At 54.3% G+C, this 16873-nt stretch overlaps 1 long non-coding RNA gene across 1 annotated transcript; it reads left to right on the plus strand.

Moving 5' to 3' along the window:
• Window positions 1–10560: 10560 nt before the first annotated feature.
• Window positions 10561–16873, plus strand: LOC148813441 (uncharacterized). Its single transcript, XR_016086227.1, has 3 exons — window positions 10561–10747; window positions 12829–12942; window positions 16384–16873. It is a non-coding gene; the product is annotated as an uncharacterized LOC148813441 (long non-coding RNA).

Below are 16873 nucleotides of genomic sequence, written 5' to 3' on the forward strand. Positions count from 1 at the left end.
CTGACTGACCGGTCCTCTCTCTCTGCAGCCGTCCAGACCCTGAAGCAGATGGGACAGCTTCCCCAGAACCCGGCCGCGCATCTCGTGGGTGAGTGGGGCGTCTCGAACCGCTGACCGGCGGGCCCGCGCTGCGACGGGTCAGCTCTGAAACACAGGCCCAGGGTGCGAACGTGTGAGCCTGCGAGAGAGTGAGTGTCTCCGTGATGGGGTGAGAGTATGTATGAACGGGTGAGTGTGTATGAATGAGTGAGTGTGTATGAGTGATGGGGTGAGAGTGTGTATGAATGAGTGAGTGTGTATGAATGGTGGGGTGAGAGTCTGTGAGCCTGCGAGTGAGTGAGTGTCTTTGTGATGGGGTGAGAGTGTGTATGAAAGGGTGAGTGTCTTTGTGATGGGGTGAGAGTGTGTATGAACGGGTGAGTGTGTGTATGAACAGGTGAGTGAGTGTCTTTGTGATGGGGTGAGAGTGTGTATGAACGGGTGAGTGTGTGTATGAACAGGTGAGTGAGTGTCTTTGTGATGGGGTGAGAGTGTGTATGAACGGGTGAGTGTCTTTGTGATGGAGTGAGTGTGTGTATGAACGGGTGAGTGTGTATGAGTGATGGGGTGAGAGTGTGTATGAATGGGTGAGAGTGTGTATGAGTGATGGGGTGAGAGTGTGTATGAATGAGTGAGTGTGTATGAGTGATGGGGTGAGAGTGTGTATGAGTGATGGGGTGAGAGTATGTATGAATGAGTGAGTGTGTATGAATGAGTGAGTGTGTATGAGTGATGGGGTGAGAGTGTGTATGAGTGAGTGAGTGTGTATGAGTGATGGGGTGAGAGTGTGTATGAATGAGTGAGTGTGTATGAATGATGGGGTGAGAGTGTGTGAGCCTGCGAGTGAGTGAGTGTCTTTGTGATGGGGTGAGAGTCTGTATGAAAGGGTGAGTGTCTTTGTGATGGGGTGAGAGTGTGTATGAACGGGTGAGTGTGTGTATGAACAGGTGAGTGAGTGTCTTTGTGATGGGGTGAGAGTGTGTATGAACGGGTGAGTGTGTGTATGAACAGGTGAGTGAGTGTCTTTGTGATGGGGTGAGAGTGTGTATGAACGGGTGAGTGTCTTTGTGATGGAGTGAGTGTGTGTATGAATGGGTGAGTGTGTATGAGTGATGGGGTGAGAGTGTGTATGAATGGGTGAGAGTGTGTATGAGTGATGGGGTGAAAGTGTGTATGAATGGGTGAGAGTGTGTATGAATGGGTGAGAGTGTATGAGTGATGGGGTGAGAGTGTGTATGAATGGGTGAGAGTGTATGAGTGATGGGGTGAGAGTGTGTATGAATGGGTGAGTGTGTATGAGTGATGGGGTCAGACACACCATGTGGACAGGACACTGGACACGGGGAACAACCACAAGCTGAAAAACAAGACCTGTGTGTTGGGGAACGGCGAGGGTAGTAACCCACCTGTCTCACTCTCCGTCTCTCTCTCTCTCTCTGTGTGTGACAGCGAACTCCTCCCAGCAGCCCGGCACACCCCTGCGCTGGCTGAGCGACATGAACCAGGCCTTCCTCCAGCAGGGCATGGAGCTGTCGGCCGAGGGCCGGGAGCTGCTGGTGCCCCGCGCCGGCCTCTACTTCCTGTACGCCCAGGCCACCTTCTCCTCCTCCTCCCCTGGGGCGGGGGACCCCTGCGGGGGCCGGTCGGAGCCGCTGTCCCTGCGCGTGGAGCGCCACAGCCCCTCGTACCCGGACTTCGTGCCCCTGCTGAACGCGGCGCGCTCGCTGTGCCCGCCGGGCGGGCCGGGCGGGGCGGTCCGGCCGGGCCAGTTCTGGACGGTGCCCCTGTACCAGGCGGCACTCTTCAAGCTGCTGGCGGGCGACCGGCTGCGGGTGGCCGCTGGGCCCCTGCGCCTCCTGGACGACCAGAAGACCTTCCTGGGGGCCTTCGCTGTGGCCCCCGAGCCGGAGTAGAGGGGGCCAGCAGGGGGGGCGCCACCCGCCGGAGGAGGAGGAGGAGGAGGAGGGGGGGGGGGGCTTGCGCCCCGCAATTCTCCCTGACCCACTTTCAGGTCCGAGCACTCCGGCGGTCTTCCTCCTCCTCCTCACCGCCTGACGAAGACCCTCCCCCTCCAGGACGGAGACCCCGAACACTACCCGTGCGCCGCAGGAAGTGATGTCACGCACCTGTTTCATATTGAAATGTCGCAGAACCCATTTTACATTAAAAGCGGAGCTCGAGAAGCGCCTTCCAGGTGCAATTTAGTATTTAACGGGCCGGGATAAATCCCGGTTTCCGAACGGCACGTGAAACGTGATGACTTGATCATCGTTTTATGACTTATTTATTTATTCGTCTGGCTGCACGACAGCGCTCGGTTGTGAAACTTAAGGCAATGAATGTATTTTTTCCATGTCCTATTATTTATTGGTGTTATTTATTGACCTTTTTTAAATGCTATTTTCTGGCCCAATAAAGCTAAATCTATTTATATTTTTCGGCCCGAGTCTGTGGTGGTTTGGTCTCTGTGGCGCACGAGGCTGTCTCTTGGTGGTTAAATACGCACTGCTGTGTAAAAGCCTGAGACACAAGTAGACACACAAGTAGGTGCTCTAACACCTGGGGTCTTAGTGAAGCTAAGTCTGGCTGAGACGATACAAGACCTGTCACAAACAAGAGGTGGCTCTAACACCTGTGACTGGACACTCCAGTACATTAACGCTGCACTGAGAGAGAGAGAGAGGGGTTCATACAGACACACTGACTGGACACTCCAGTACATGAACACTGCACTGAGAGAGAGAGGGGTTCATACAGACACACTGACTGGACACTCCAGTACATGAACACTGCACTGAGAGAGAGAGGGGTTCATACACACACACTGACTGGACACTCCAGTACATGAACACTGCACTGAGAGAGAGAGGGGTTCATACAGACACACTGACTGGACACTCCAGGACATGAACACTGCACTGAGAGAGAGAGAGGGGTTCATACACACACCCTGACTGGACACTCCAGTACATGAACACTGCACTGAGAGAGAGAGAGGGGTTCATACACACACCCTGACTGGACACTCCAGTACATGAACACTACAGAGAGAGTGTGGGCAAGGTGGGAGGGTGGGTAGGGGTCTGTATTTTTAGTGAACAGCTCACCTCACCACTTAATTCTCCTGAACACCATCGCTCGTCATGCTGTCCCTCAATTCTAAATGAGGTCAAGTTACGCAGAAAGTCGGAGCTCTGAATGAGGTCACCTATGTTAGGGGAAATCCAGTTTCTGCTGTCAGAGTCTCGGAGACTGCAGATAGGAGAAACGGAAGCTACAGAGAGCTATTTGGGGGGCATTTTCTTGAAATACTGACCAACAGGGCGATCTGAACACCTGCACTGCAGTTCGACAGCACATCCTTTTTCCTAGTAAGTTCCTGTGGGTGGCTGGAAACTGCTCTTTAGTTTTTGTAAATATAGTTTTTTTTTTAACCTACTGCCTCAGTAATAAGAGCAATTAATAATTCTGCTTTATTTTTTTGTCCCACTGAATACCAAAGCGCTTCTAATTAAACGCAGTGACATCCGCCATTGAAGTCCAGCGGTAGCAGTGATCCCTAGCATTCATATAGTGCCTTTCATACTGGGAGGTGCACAGTGATTGTTCCGCACCAGTAACCCCACCTGGGAGACGCACAGCGAAAATTCTGCACCAGTAACCCCACCTGGGAGACGCACAGCGATCAGTCTGCACCAGTAACCCCACATGGGAGACGCACAGTGATCGTTCAGCACCAGTGACCCCACCTGGGAGATGCATAGCGATCATTCTGCACCAGTAACCCCGCCTGGGAGACGCATAGCGATCATTCTGCACCAGTATTCCCACCTGGAGACGCACAGTGATCGTTCTGCACCAGTATCCCCACCTGGGAGGCGCACAGTGATCGTTCTGCACCAGTAACCCCACCTGGGGGACGCACAGCGATCAGTCTGAGCCAGTAACCCCACCTGGGAGATGCACAGCGATCATTCTGCACCAGTAACCCCACCTGGGAGACGCACAGTGATCAGTCTGCACCAGTAACCCCACCTGGGAGACGCACAGTGATCAGTCTGCACCAGTTACCTCACCTGGGAGACACACGGCGATCGTTCTGCACCAGGAGATGAAAGGGAGGAGAGAGAATATGTTTTGGAGCAGGTGAATCAAGGACACCAGGGTGAACACCTCCACTCCTACAAAGAGTGTCCTGAGGTCTGTAATGACCAAGTAGTCAGGACTTTGGTTTAACATCAACCATCCTACAGCAGACTGTCCCCATACTGGGAAACTGGGATCCATCCAGCCGTCTTCCCACAGCTCTCTCCAGTCCAGGGTCACAGGGGGGAGCGGGAGTCTATCCCAGCAAGCAACAGGCACAAGGCAGGGCTCACCCTGGACAGGACAGCAGTCCATCACAGGACACACACACACACACACACACCCTGGACAGGACACCAGTCCATCACAGGACACACACACACACACACACCCTGGACAGGACACCAGTCCATCACAGGACACACACACACACACACACACACACACACCCTGGACAGGACACCAGTCCATCACAGGACACACACACACACTCACACACTCTGGAGGCAAACTAGAGAGAACATGCAAACTCCACACAGACAGTACCCCAGGAAATGAACCCAGAGTCCCAGCAGTGCGAGGCAGCCATGCCGCCCTGGATACTGAGACCACGGTTTGGGAACTCTAATCTAGAGGAAAAACACCAACTTCTAGTCCACCAACACCACTTAACAGCAGCAAGACTGATATGAGGTCTGCCGTCGAACTGCATCTCCCCAGGTTAAAAGCCTGCTGTCCTAGTTAAATTTGATTTTAAAAAATCGTAGCGTTTAGGAAATAAGAAAAAGGAAACGTGAATATACCAAAGATTTGACACTGCCCCCAGACAAGCCCACAGAAATAAATTAAATACGGAAGTTAAAAGAGCGAAAACAGCTCAGAAAACACTTCCAAGAGGGGGAACTGCCTTTGAATTTTCAAATGTACATTCCTGCAGCTAGTTTCGAGTTTTTTTTTTTTAAAAAAAAGAATACTGTATGAGGTTTTGTAAAACAAAGCAGATTCGGTTTCGAGACGCTGGTGGCCCCCCCCCACCAAACCACTTCACACCGCACCGGGCTCCGGGCTGTAGGCCGCGGGCAGCCTCGGGGTTTCCCGGCTCCCCCTCCCCGCCTCCCGCAGCCCACTTCACAGCGGCCGCGACCTTCTGCGCCCCGGGCTGCCCGCCACTCGCGATACGAGAAAGAAACATTTTAACGTTTAATTTTAACGTCGATATACGTGTATTTGATTTTTTTTTTGGGGGGGGGGGGTTGTTTCCGTTTTCTTTCATTGTTGGGTAGTTTGTTTGTTTTTTAGACCGGGCTGGTATTTTTTTACTGGCGTGACGACGTTAAATTAACCGCCGATCATATGTATATTTTTTTTAAATTTGAAAAACGTTTTCTGTTTTTAACGGCTACTCTATTTAGGGACTGAGTACTCGTTCGTTACTTTCTTTCCCCCCTGTTCCTTTCCGTCTGTGTGATAAACAAATACCAGTACCTGTGTCTGAAGAACAAGAAAAAGGTGTACTGAGGTGACTCACAAGAAACAGGAGTATTTTTGTCCACAAACTGTACAAGTTTGGTTACTTTTGGGTTACATTAATTAACCGCTAATTTCCTCCCGGATTGAGTAAGAGGTTTTCTCAAGATGACTAAAATGTTAAAAAAAAGTCATCATGTGTCATCTTCGCAGTCATTGCGGTCAATACCCAGACCAACTAAACGAGAAAAAAAAAATTCGGCGAACCCATTCGCTCTCGGGCGAGATCAGAAGGAATGAACAAACTCCGACCTCTCCTGGATTTCAAAAATAACAACTTTGATGCCATTTTTGTTTTCTTTCTCACCACTCCTGCACATAGCTCTGTCCATATTCTTCTCGAAAATAACACCTTCGCAGAGCAGGCCCCGGTCTGGTTTATATCGCTCTTGATTACAGAATGTTGTGTTACAACAACAACACATCTCTCGGTTGAATCCAACAGCGAGGTTACCCACAAATAAACTTTTCCAGAACAATATATCTCTCAATAATAAAGTTAAATTGTTATCGTTTTAGGGATGGGAAGTTAGTGCTGGTTTCCAGGTGATCGTTTTGATTCGTTAGAGGAGTTCAAGGCCTTATAACAGCAGGTTACTGGAGCTCTCATCGGGTGGATTCGTTTGAGGAGGTTCATTAAATCCAATCAAATCAATATTGATCTGCTACAGCACCATCTGCAAGGCTACGAGATCACACAGCCCCTGACAGAAAATTCAAGTCAATTCAAGGTGCTTTATTGGCATGACCGACGGGTACAATCAGTGTTGCCAAAGCAAATAAGAATAAAATGAACATGAAACGAAACAAAAAAAAATAAAAGTAAAATAAAATCTACAGACATATTACAGACATTTACAACAAAGACATAAGCATGATAGATCATGGACTATCAGTGCTGTAGACCACAGCACAGAATCACACAGCGCCTGACAGTATCCTACTGCAGCAGCAGGCCAGAGGAGAGGAGGTAAAACTCCCCCCCCCAGGGGGAGAGGAGAGACCTCTGGGGGTACCAGGCCTGGTGACACCCCCTCTCCAGGTACTGAGCGCAGGGTGCAATAAGCATGATAGATCATGGACTATCAGTGCTGTAGACCACAGCACAGAATCACACAGTGCCTGACAGTATCCTACTGCAGCAGCAGCAGGCCAGAGGAGAGGAGGTAAAACTCCCCCTGGGGGGAGAGGAGAGACCTCTGGGGGTACCAGGCCTGGTGACACCCCCTCTCCAGGTACTGAGCGCAGGGTGCAATAAGCATGATGGATCATGGACTATCAGTGCTGTAGACCACAGCACAGAATCACACAGCGCCTGACAGTATCCTACTGCAGCAGCAGGCCAGAGGAGAGGAGGTAAAACTCCCCCCCCCAGGGGGAGAGGAGAGACCTCTGGGGGTACCAGGCCTGGTGACACCCCCTCTCCAGGTACTGAGCGCAGGGTACAATAAGCATGATAGATCATGGACTATCAGTGCTGTAGACCACAGCACAGAATCACACAGCGCCTGACAGTATCCTACTGCAGCAGCAGGCCAGAGGAGAGGAGGTAAAACTCCCCCTGGGGGGAGAGGAGAGACCTCTGGGGGTACCAGGCCTGGTGACACCCCCTCTCCAGGTACTGAGCGCAGGGTGCAATAAGCATGATAGATCATGGACTATCAGTGCTGTAGACCACAGCACAGAATCACACAGCGCCTGACAGTATCCTACTGCAGCAGCAGGCCAGAGGAGAGGAGGTAAAACTCCCCCTGGGGGGAGAGGAGAGACCTCTGGGGGTATCAGGCCTGGTGACACCCCCTCTCCAGGTACTGAGCGCAGGGTGCAATAAGCATGATAGATCATGGACTATCAGTGCTGTAGACCACAGCACAGAATCACACAGCGCCTGACAGTATCCTACTGCAGCAGCAGGCCAGAGGAGAGGAGGTAAAACTCCCCCTGGGGGGAGAGGAGAGACCTCTGGGGGTACCAGGCCTGGTGACACCCCCTCTCCAGGTACTGAGCGCAGGGTGCAATAAGCATGATAGATCATGGACTATCAGTGCTGTAGACCACAGCACAGAATCACACAGCGCCTGACAGTATCCTACTGCAGCAGCAGGCCAGAGGAGAGGAGGTAAAACTCCCCCTGGGGGGAGAGGAGAGACCTCTGGGGGTACCAGGCCTGGTGACACCCCCTCTCCAGGTACTGAGCGCAGGGTGCAATAAGCATGATAGATCATGGACTATCAGTGCTGTAGACCACAGCAAATAAGACAAATAAGAATAAAATGAACATGAAACGAAACAAAAAAAAATAAAAGTAAAATAAAATCTACAGACATATTACAGACATTTACAACAAAGACATAAGCATGATAGATCATGGACTATCAGTGCTGTAGACCACAGCACAGAATCACACAGCGCCTGACAGTATCCTACTGCAGCAGCAGGCCAGAGGAGAGGAGGTAAAACTCCCCCTGGGGGGAGAGGAGAGACCTCTGGGGGTACCAGGCCTGGTGACACCCCCTCTCCAGGTACTGAGCGCAGGGTGCAATAAGCATGATAGATCATGGACTATCAGTGCTGTAGACAACAGCACAGAATCACACAGCGCCTGACAGTATCCTACTGCAGCAGCAGGCCAGAGGAGAGGAGGTAAAACTCCCCCTGGGGGGAGAGGAGAGACCTCTGGGGGTATCAGGCCTGGTGACACCCCCTCTCCAGGTACTGAGCGCAGGGTGCAATAAGCATGATAGATCATGGACTATCAGTGCTGTAGACCACAGCACAGAATCACACAGCGCCTGACAGTATCCTACTGCAGCAGCAGGCCAGAGGAGAGGAGGTAAAACTCCCCCTGGGGGGAGAGGAGAGACCTCTGGGGGTACCAGGCCTGGTGACACCCCCTCTCCAGGTACTGAGCGCAGGGTGCAATAAGCATGATAGATCATGGACTATCAGTGCTGTAGACCACAGCACAGAATCACACAGCGCCTGACAGTATCCTACTGCAGCAGCAGGCCAGAGGAGAGGAGGTAAAACTCCCCCTGGGGGGAGAGGAGAGACCTCTGGGGGTACCAGGCCTGGTGACACCCCCTCTCCAGGTACTGAGCGCAGGGTGCAATAAGCATGATAGATCATGGACTATCAGTGCTGTAGACCACAGCACAGAATCACACAGCGCCTGACAGTATCCTACTGCAGCAGCAGGCCAGAGGAGAGGAGGTAAAACTCCCCCCCCCAGGGGGAGAGGAGAGACCTCTGGGGGTACCAGGCCTGGTGACACCCCCTCTCCAGGAACTGAGCGCAGGGTGCAATAAGCATGATAGATCATGGACTATCAGTGCTGTAGACCACAGCACAGAATCACACAGCGCCTGACAGTATCCTACTGCAGCAGCAGGCCAGAGGAGAGGAGGTAAAACTCCCCCCCCCCCAGGGGGAGAGGAGAGACCTCTGGGGGAACGGAGCTGCCCCTCCTGCAGGTGATGTGAGATGGAATAAAACCTCATCCCGGCTCGCCCCCCCCATCCCAATCCAATAAACCGCGCGAAACCGCAAGGCAACACAGAGCCCGACTGTGGGGAGGGCACGGAGGACGCGGTTCCGGGGGCTGTGAGAAGGAGAGGCGTGAGAAAGACGACATCGCGACAGCGGGACGCGCTGGCCGTCGCCATGGTGACTCACCCTGGTCCCCGAGCCTCGCGGCGACGCTGCCTGGTGACGTCAGGGCCCGCCTGTGGGTTCCACCGACAGCAGAGCCTGTGACTCATCGCTGCCAGGCTGCGGTTGTGGGTGCCAGTGTGAACCCCACATTGGTGCTCAAGCAGCAGATCTTTACACTGTACCCCTCATTCACCCCGAAATACAGACACCTCCGAGCCCTCCAGGACCAGGACTGGACAGCCCTGCTTTAAAGACCCCTGGAGACTCTGCAGACACACACACACACTGACCCCTCCAGGACCAGGACTGGACAGCCCTGCTTTAAAGACCCCTGGAGACTCTGCAGACACACACACACTGACCCCTCCAGGACCGGGACTGGAGAGCCCTGCTTTAAAGACCCCTGGAGACTCTGCAGACACACACACACACACTGACCCCTCCAGGACCGGGACTGGACAGCCCTGCTTTAAAGACCCCTGGAGACTCTGCAGACACACACACTGACCCCTCCAGGACCAGGACTGGACAGCCCTGCTTTAAAGACCCCTGGAGACTCTGCAGACACACACACACACTGACCCCTCCAGGACCAGGACTGGACAGCCCTGCTTTAAAGACCCCTGGAGACTCTGCAGACACACACACACACACTGACCCCTCCAGGACCAGGACTGGACAGCCCTGCTTTAAAGACCCCTGGAGACTCTGCAGACACACACACACACTGACCCCTCCAGGACCAGGACTGGACAGCCCTGCTTTAAAGACCCCTGGAGACTCTGCAGACACACACACACACTGACCCCTCCAGGACCAGGACTGGACAGCCCTGCTTTAAAGACCCCTGGAGACTCTGCAGACACACACACTGACCCCTCCAGGACCAGGACTGGACAGCCCTGCTTTAAAGACCCCTGGAGACTTTGTCAGACATATTTTCCAGATCTGGGAAACGCCGTGCTATCACCCCCCCCACACACACACACAAACACATAACTCCAATTTCCAAGTCAGCAAACACTCCGTGTGTCATCAGCACCTTCCCCGCGGCACACTCAGAGCCGTGACTCATCACTCCGTGTCGTTTCGCAGCACGGAGAGGAGCAGGAGTCAGAGGAACGGGTTTTTTTTTGTTTGTCTTGTTGTGTTTGTGGGTGCGTGTGTGTTTGTTATTTATGTGCAGAAGGCGATGCTGTCGGCTGTGCTGGTTGCGCGCGAGCGAGAGACGGGGCGTGCGGTCGCGGTTGTCAGGGGCAACGGGGCAGGTCGTCCGGAAGTGGCCCGGAAGTCAGGGCCTTGCGGGTGATTAAAAATAACGCGTGTCGACACGGGGGGAGAGAGAGAGAGAGAGAGGAAGAGGATGACGGCGCCTTTCTGTCTTTCTTTCTGTCTTTCTGGGGAGCGAGGCGGAACAAGTGACGGAGGGGCCGACGGTACGGTACGGTACGGTTGGGGGTTTTGTTTATTTTCTCGTTGTTAACGGAGGAGGGGACCCCCCCCCCCCCCACAAAAACAAAACGACACGATGGAGCAAAAAAGACGCGTGTAAATAAATCAATACAGATTTGTCCCCCTCCTCCTTCTCCTCCTTCTTGTTAACAAAACGCGCCCTCACCGCCTCAGGCCTCTTCATTAAGTCAGGAAGTGAATTACCTGGCGAGCGGGGCGGGGTGCCTTTTTCGGGGTGCCTGCCGTTGGGTTTCTGTTGAAGACCCGTCTCAGACTTCCGTGGAAGGCCTCCCTGTTACCAGACGGGCGGCTGGAGCTGCTGACGGCCCGTCGGAAAGCGACCTGAACAAAAAAAAACACAACAACAACAACAACAACAGCCAAACACGCCAGGACGTGTGTCCCAGAATGCCCCGGGGCCGGAGCCCCCCCGCGGGAGTCAGATTTGAGATGGGGGCGCCTCTCAGCCTGACCCCCCGACTCCTCAGACCTGGACTAATAATAATAATTGCTTACACTTACATAGCGCTTTCCTGGACACTCCACTCAGAGCTCTTTACAGGTCATGGGGAATCCCACTACCGCCACCAGTGTGCAGCCCCCACCTAGATGATGCGACGGCAGCCATAGTGCGCCAGAACGCTCCCCCACACACCAGCTCTCAGTGGGGAGGAGAGCAGTGCTTTTATTGTCAGCTCCACAGACACAAGAGGCAGGAGGGCGGGGCAGTTCCAGGTCGAGAGGGGGGAACTGTGGGGGTATTTTTCATATTTCAGGAGGTGGGAGAGAATCGACTTTGGCGAGTGCGTTTCCAGCTGTGGTACGTGGTCCAATTGGCATCGCTAGATAGGCAAAATTTCCCTTTCTGCGCGGGCCCCTGTTCTGCGATTCAGACCGAGGCAGCACATCTTCCAGTGAGGTGAAGCAGGCCTGCGACTCTGTACACAAGCGGGCCTGCGACTCTGTACACAAGCGGGCCTGTGACTGTACACAAGCGAGCCTGCGACTCTGTACACAAGCGGGCCTGTGACTGTACACAAGCGAGCCTGCGACTCTGTACACAAGCGGCCCTGCGACTCTGTACACAAGCGGGCCTGCGACTCTGTACACAAGCGGGCCTGTGACTGTACACAAGTGGGCCTGCGACTCTGTACACAAGCAGGCCTGCGACTCTATACACAAGCGGACCTGTGACTGTACACAAGCGGGCCTGCGACTCTGTACACAAGCGAGCCTGCGACTGTACACAAGTGGGCCTGTGACTGTACACAAGCGAGCCTGCGACTCTGTACACAAGCGGGCCTGTGACTGTACACAAGCGAGCCTGCGACTCTGTACACAAGTGGGCCTGTGACTGTACACAAGCGGGCCTGCGACTCTGTACACAAGTGGGCCTGTGACTGTACACAAGTGGGCCTGCGACTCTGTACACAAGCGGCCCTGCGACTCTGTACACAAGCAGGCCTGCGACTCTATACACAAGCGGGCCTGTGACTGTACACAAGCGGGCCTGCGACTCTGTACACAAGCGAGCCTGCGACTGTACACAAGTGGGCCTGTGACTGTACACAAGCGGGCCTGCGACTCTGTACACAAGCGGGCCTGCGACTCTGTACACAAGCGAGCCTGCGACTCTGTACACAAGCGGCCCTGCGACTCTGTACACAAGCGGGCCTATGACTCTGTACACAAGCGGGCCTGTGACTGTACACATGCAGGCCTATGACTCTGTACACAAGTGGGCCTGCGACTCTGTACACAAGCAGGCCTGTGACTCTGTACACAAGCGGGCCTGTGACTGTACACAAGCAGGCCTGTGACTAGTGAGCGGGAAAGGCTGTTTCCCCCCATCGCAGTCCGTGGGAATTCGCGCTCTCGGCCCGTGGCGAGAAACGGGGTTTTACGCCAACACGGCGGGGGGCGTACAGCGCTTCCTCTTAATTTCATGGTCTCGTGGTCCATTCGGGATTTTGGGGTATGGTAGATGAATTTATTCGGTGATTTAATGACCCATCTGAGCCATGGGGACTGCTGCTCCCCCTTTTAACTGAGGGTGATCTATCTCCGCAGGCGCTCGAGGGGCCCGGTGACTCCCCACCCCCCCGGCGGTGCAGAACAGAACGAGACGAGGTCCCTAACGAGGTGCAGCAGGGCAGCTTGCTCCAGACCCCCACCACTCTTTGGGTAAAGAAGCCCCCAGTGTAATGTTTTCACTTCCTGTTCCGGATGAATGGCAGGTCTCTTAACGAGAGGGGGCCTCTTGGCCTTGCTCAGTGACCTCTGTGCTCTCTGTACACAGAGGCCTTGACCTGTGACCTCTGTGCTCTCTGTACACAGAGGCCTTGCTCAGTGACCTCTGTGCTCTCTGTACACAGAGGCCCTGACCTGTGACCTCTGTGCTCTCTGTACACAGAGGCCTTGACCTGTGACCCCTCTGTGCTCTCTATACACAGAGGCCTTGACCTGTGACCTCTGTGCTCTCTGTACACAGAGGCCTTGACCAGTAACCAGTTGATCCGAGGATCAGTAATCAGTAATCAGGCTGCTGGTCCTGGACAAGGCCTCTGGGATGGGATTTTGACTTCCTGAAGAGGGGTTTTTTCCATAGTCTTTTGTATTCAGGACTAAAGAGAGTCAGTTTTGCATGCTGGTAATATTTCTCTGGAAAACATGAACACTGCACTGAGAGAGAGACGGGTTCATACAGACACACAGACTGGACACTCCAGTACATGAACACTGGACTGAGAGAGAGAGAGGGGTTCATACACACACACAGACTGGACACTCCAGTACATGAACACTGCACTGAGAGAGAGAGGGGTTCATACACACACACTGACTGGACACTCCAGTACATGAACACTGCACTGAGAGAGAGAGGGGGGTTCATACAGACACACTGACTGGACACTCCAGTACATGAACACTGCACTGAGAGAGAGAGGGGTTCATACAGACACACTGACTGGACACTCCAGTACATGAACACTGCACTGAGAGAGAGAGAGGGGTTCACACAGAGAGGAAAGTGGAAAGTGTCACAGGTACAGCAGCCTCTCTTCACACCGATAAGTATCTTGATTGGGCTCCGATAGGTGCTGGTTTTTCCCTTGAGACAAGAAAGCACCGTCTTCCTCTGAAATGTCACTCAGAACCCCGGTCTTTCCCTCCTCACCGGTGGTGCGATTTTCACTTTCCAAACAAGAAAAAAAAGAGAACCGCTCCCGTTTCCTCGTTCGCGTGGCTGCTTGTGTGACAGTCACCCCGAGTCTGAGTCATCTCGCAAGGCCTGGTGTCTCAGACACCGGGGCGGCGAGCCGGGACGAGCGCGGCGGGGAGCGGTCCCGATCCGGCGCTCGGAGCCGGCCGTTCCCTGCTCCCGCTGTGGGCTGGGGCCCTCCCGCACACGGGCGCCCCGGATCGGGAGAGGCGGGAGGCTGGGTGTCAGGCGAGCTCTGGGCTGACTCAGAGACCCCAAGTCAGAATTCGGGAGAGACGCACAGACCGGCGGAAACGAGTGCACTGAAAACTGAAAGCGTCTGTACACAGAGGGGGGTGGGGGTGTGGAACAGGCTGCCCAGCCCTGTGGTTGAAGCCGATACCCTGGCTTCTCTCCAGACACAGCTGGGTGAGCTCCTCCAGTCAGGACAGGAGGCTCTACTGTACACAGAGGGGGGTGGGGGTGGGGAACAAGCTGGCCCAGCCCTGTGGTTGAAGCCGATACCCTGGCTTCTCTCCAGACACAGCTGGGTGAGCTCCTCCAGTCAGGACAAGAGGCTCTACTGTACACAGAGGGTGGTGGGGGTGGGGAACAAGCTGCCCAGCCCTGTGGTTGAAGCCGATACCCTGGCTTCTCTCTCCAGACACAGCTGGGTGAGCTCCTCCAGTCAGGACAGGAGGCTCTTCTGTACACAGAGGGGGGTGGGGGTGGGGAACAAGCTGCCCAGCCCTGTGGTTGAAGCCGATACCCCGGCTTCTCTCCAGACGCAGCTGGGTGAGCTCCTCCAGTCAGGACAGGAGGCTCTACTGTACACAGAGGGTGGTGGGGGTGTGGAACAAGCTGCCCAGTCCGTGTGGTTGAAGCCGATACCCTGGCTTCTCTCTCCAGACACAGCTGGGTGAGCTCCTCCAGTCAGGACAGGAGGCTCTACTGTACACAGAGGGGGGTGGGGGTGGGGAACAGGCTGCCCAGCCCTGTGGTTGAAGCCGATACCCTGGCTCCTCTCCAGACACAGCTGGGTGAGCTCCTCCAGTCAGGACAGGAGGCTCTACTGTACACAGAGAGGGGTGGGGGTGTGGAACAAGCTGCCCAGTCCGTGTGGTTGAAGCCGATACCCTGGCTTCTCTCTCCAGACACAGCTGGGTGAGCTCCTCCAGTCAGGACAGGAGGCTCTACTGTACACAGAGGGGGGTGGGGGTGGGGAACAGGCTGCCCGGCCCTGTGGTTGAAGCCGATACCCCGGCTTCTCTCCAGACACAGCTGGGTGAGCTCCTCCAGTCAGGACAGGAGGCTCTACTGTACACAGAGGGGGGTGGGGGTGTGGAACAAGCTGCCCAGTCCGTGTGGTTGAAGCCGATACCCTGGCTTCTCTCTCCAGACACAGCTGGGTGAGCTCCTCCAGTCAGGACAGGAGGCTCTACTGTACACAGAGGGGGGTGGGGGTGGGGAACAGGCTGCCCAGCCCTGTGGTTGAAGCCGATACCCCGGCTTCTCTCCAGACACAGCTGGGTGAGCTCCTCCAGTCAGGACAGGAGGCTCTACTGTACACAGAGGGTGGTGGGGGTGTGGAACAAGCTGCCCAGTCCGTGTGGTTGAAGCCGATACCCTGGCTTCTCTCTCCAGACACAGCTGGGTGAGCTCCTCCAGTCAGGACAGGAGGCTCTACTGTACACAGAGGGGGGTGGGGGTGGGGAACAAGCTGCCCAGCCCTGTGGTTGAAGCCGATACCCTGGCTTCTCTCCAGACACAGCTGGGTGAGCTCCTCCAGTCAGGACAGGAGGCTCTTCTGTACACAGAGGGGGGTGGGGGTGTGGAACAAGCTGCCCAGTCCGTGTGGTTGAAGCCGATACCCTGGCTCCTCTCCAGACACAGCTGGGTGAGCTCCTCCAGTCAGGACAGGAGGCTCTACTGTACACAGAGGGGGGTGGGGGTGTGGAACAAGCTGCCCAGTCCGTGTGGTTGAAGCCGATACCCTGGCTCCTCTCCAGACACAGCTGGGTGAGCTCCTCCAGTCAGGACAGGGGGCTCTACTGTACACAGAGAGGGGTGGGGGTGGGGAACAGGCTGCCCAGCCCTGTGGTCGAAGCCGATACCCTGGCTCCTCTCCGGACACAGCAGGCCGGGATCCTCACATCGATTAACTACTAATGACCAGACTAGCGAGTTGGACCTGTCCTTCTTTCTGAACTTTCCCGAGGTCTTCTGTACACTGTTGTAACCTGCTGATCTGTAGAATATTCAGATATAGTTGTACAAACCCGACAACTGTAACTACGGGCGCTTGGGTTTCGGTAATCTATTGACAGTCTTACCGCATTAACAACGAACTCTGTCGCGCGTCTCTCGGTGACAAACGGTTTTTTAATCCTGTTTTTTTTTTTTCCCCCTCTTTAATCCTGCAGCTGCTCCTGTTCCTTTATGCGAAGGAAAGAAGGCCTAGCAACTTTCAAAGTTCCCCTAAAAACACCGCATTTCACTAAAAAAAAAAAGACTGCCCGCCCGGGAACAGACATTCAGGATCTTCAGTCCCCTGTGGAGTGAGGTGAGAGAGTCCCTTGAGACGGGACGTGTGTCCGAGTCCGAACATTTCCGAGGAAAGACTGGGGATCAGGGAGCTGTAGCTTATTAATGCCGGGTGAGAAATAAAATACTGATCACGCTGAGAAATCATTATTGTCTTCTAGAATCTCTCTGGGAGAACCAATTAAAAAGGCAGATGACCTGTGAGGGATATAGGATTAAAAGTTGAGATATTGCGTTACAAATGTATAATACGGTATATGTAGGCCTCATCTGGGATATATTGTGTACAGTTTTGGACACGAATGTTACAGCAAAGATATTGCTGGAGTCTGTGCAGAAAAGAGCGACCTGCGACATTATGGAGCTCGA

This window comes from Atractosteus spatula (genome assembly GCF_055471065.1).
Source record: "Atractosteus spatula isolate fAtrSpa1 chromosome 10 unlocalized genomic scaffold, fAtrSpa1.hap1 SUPER_10_unloc_1, whole genome shotgun sequence".
In the NCBI taxonomy this organism is placed as follows: Eukaryota; Metazoa; Chordata; class Actinopteri; order Semionotiformes; family Lepisosteidae; genus Atractosteus; species Atractosteus spatula.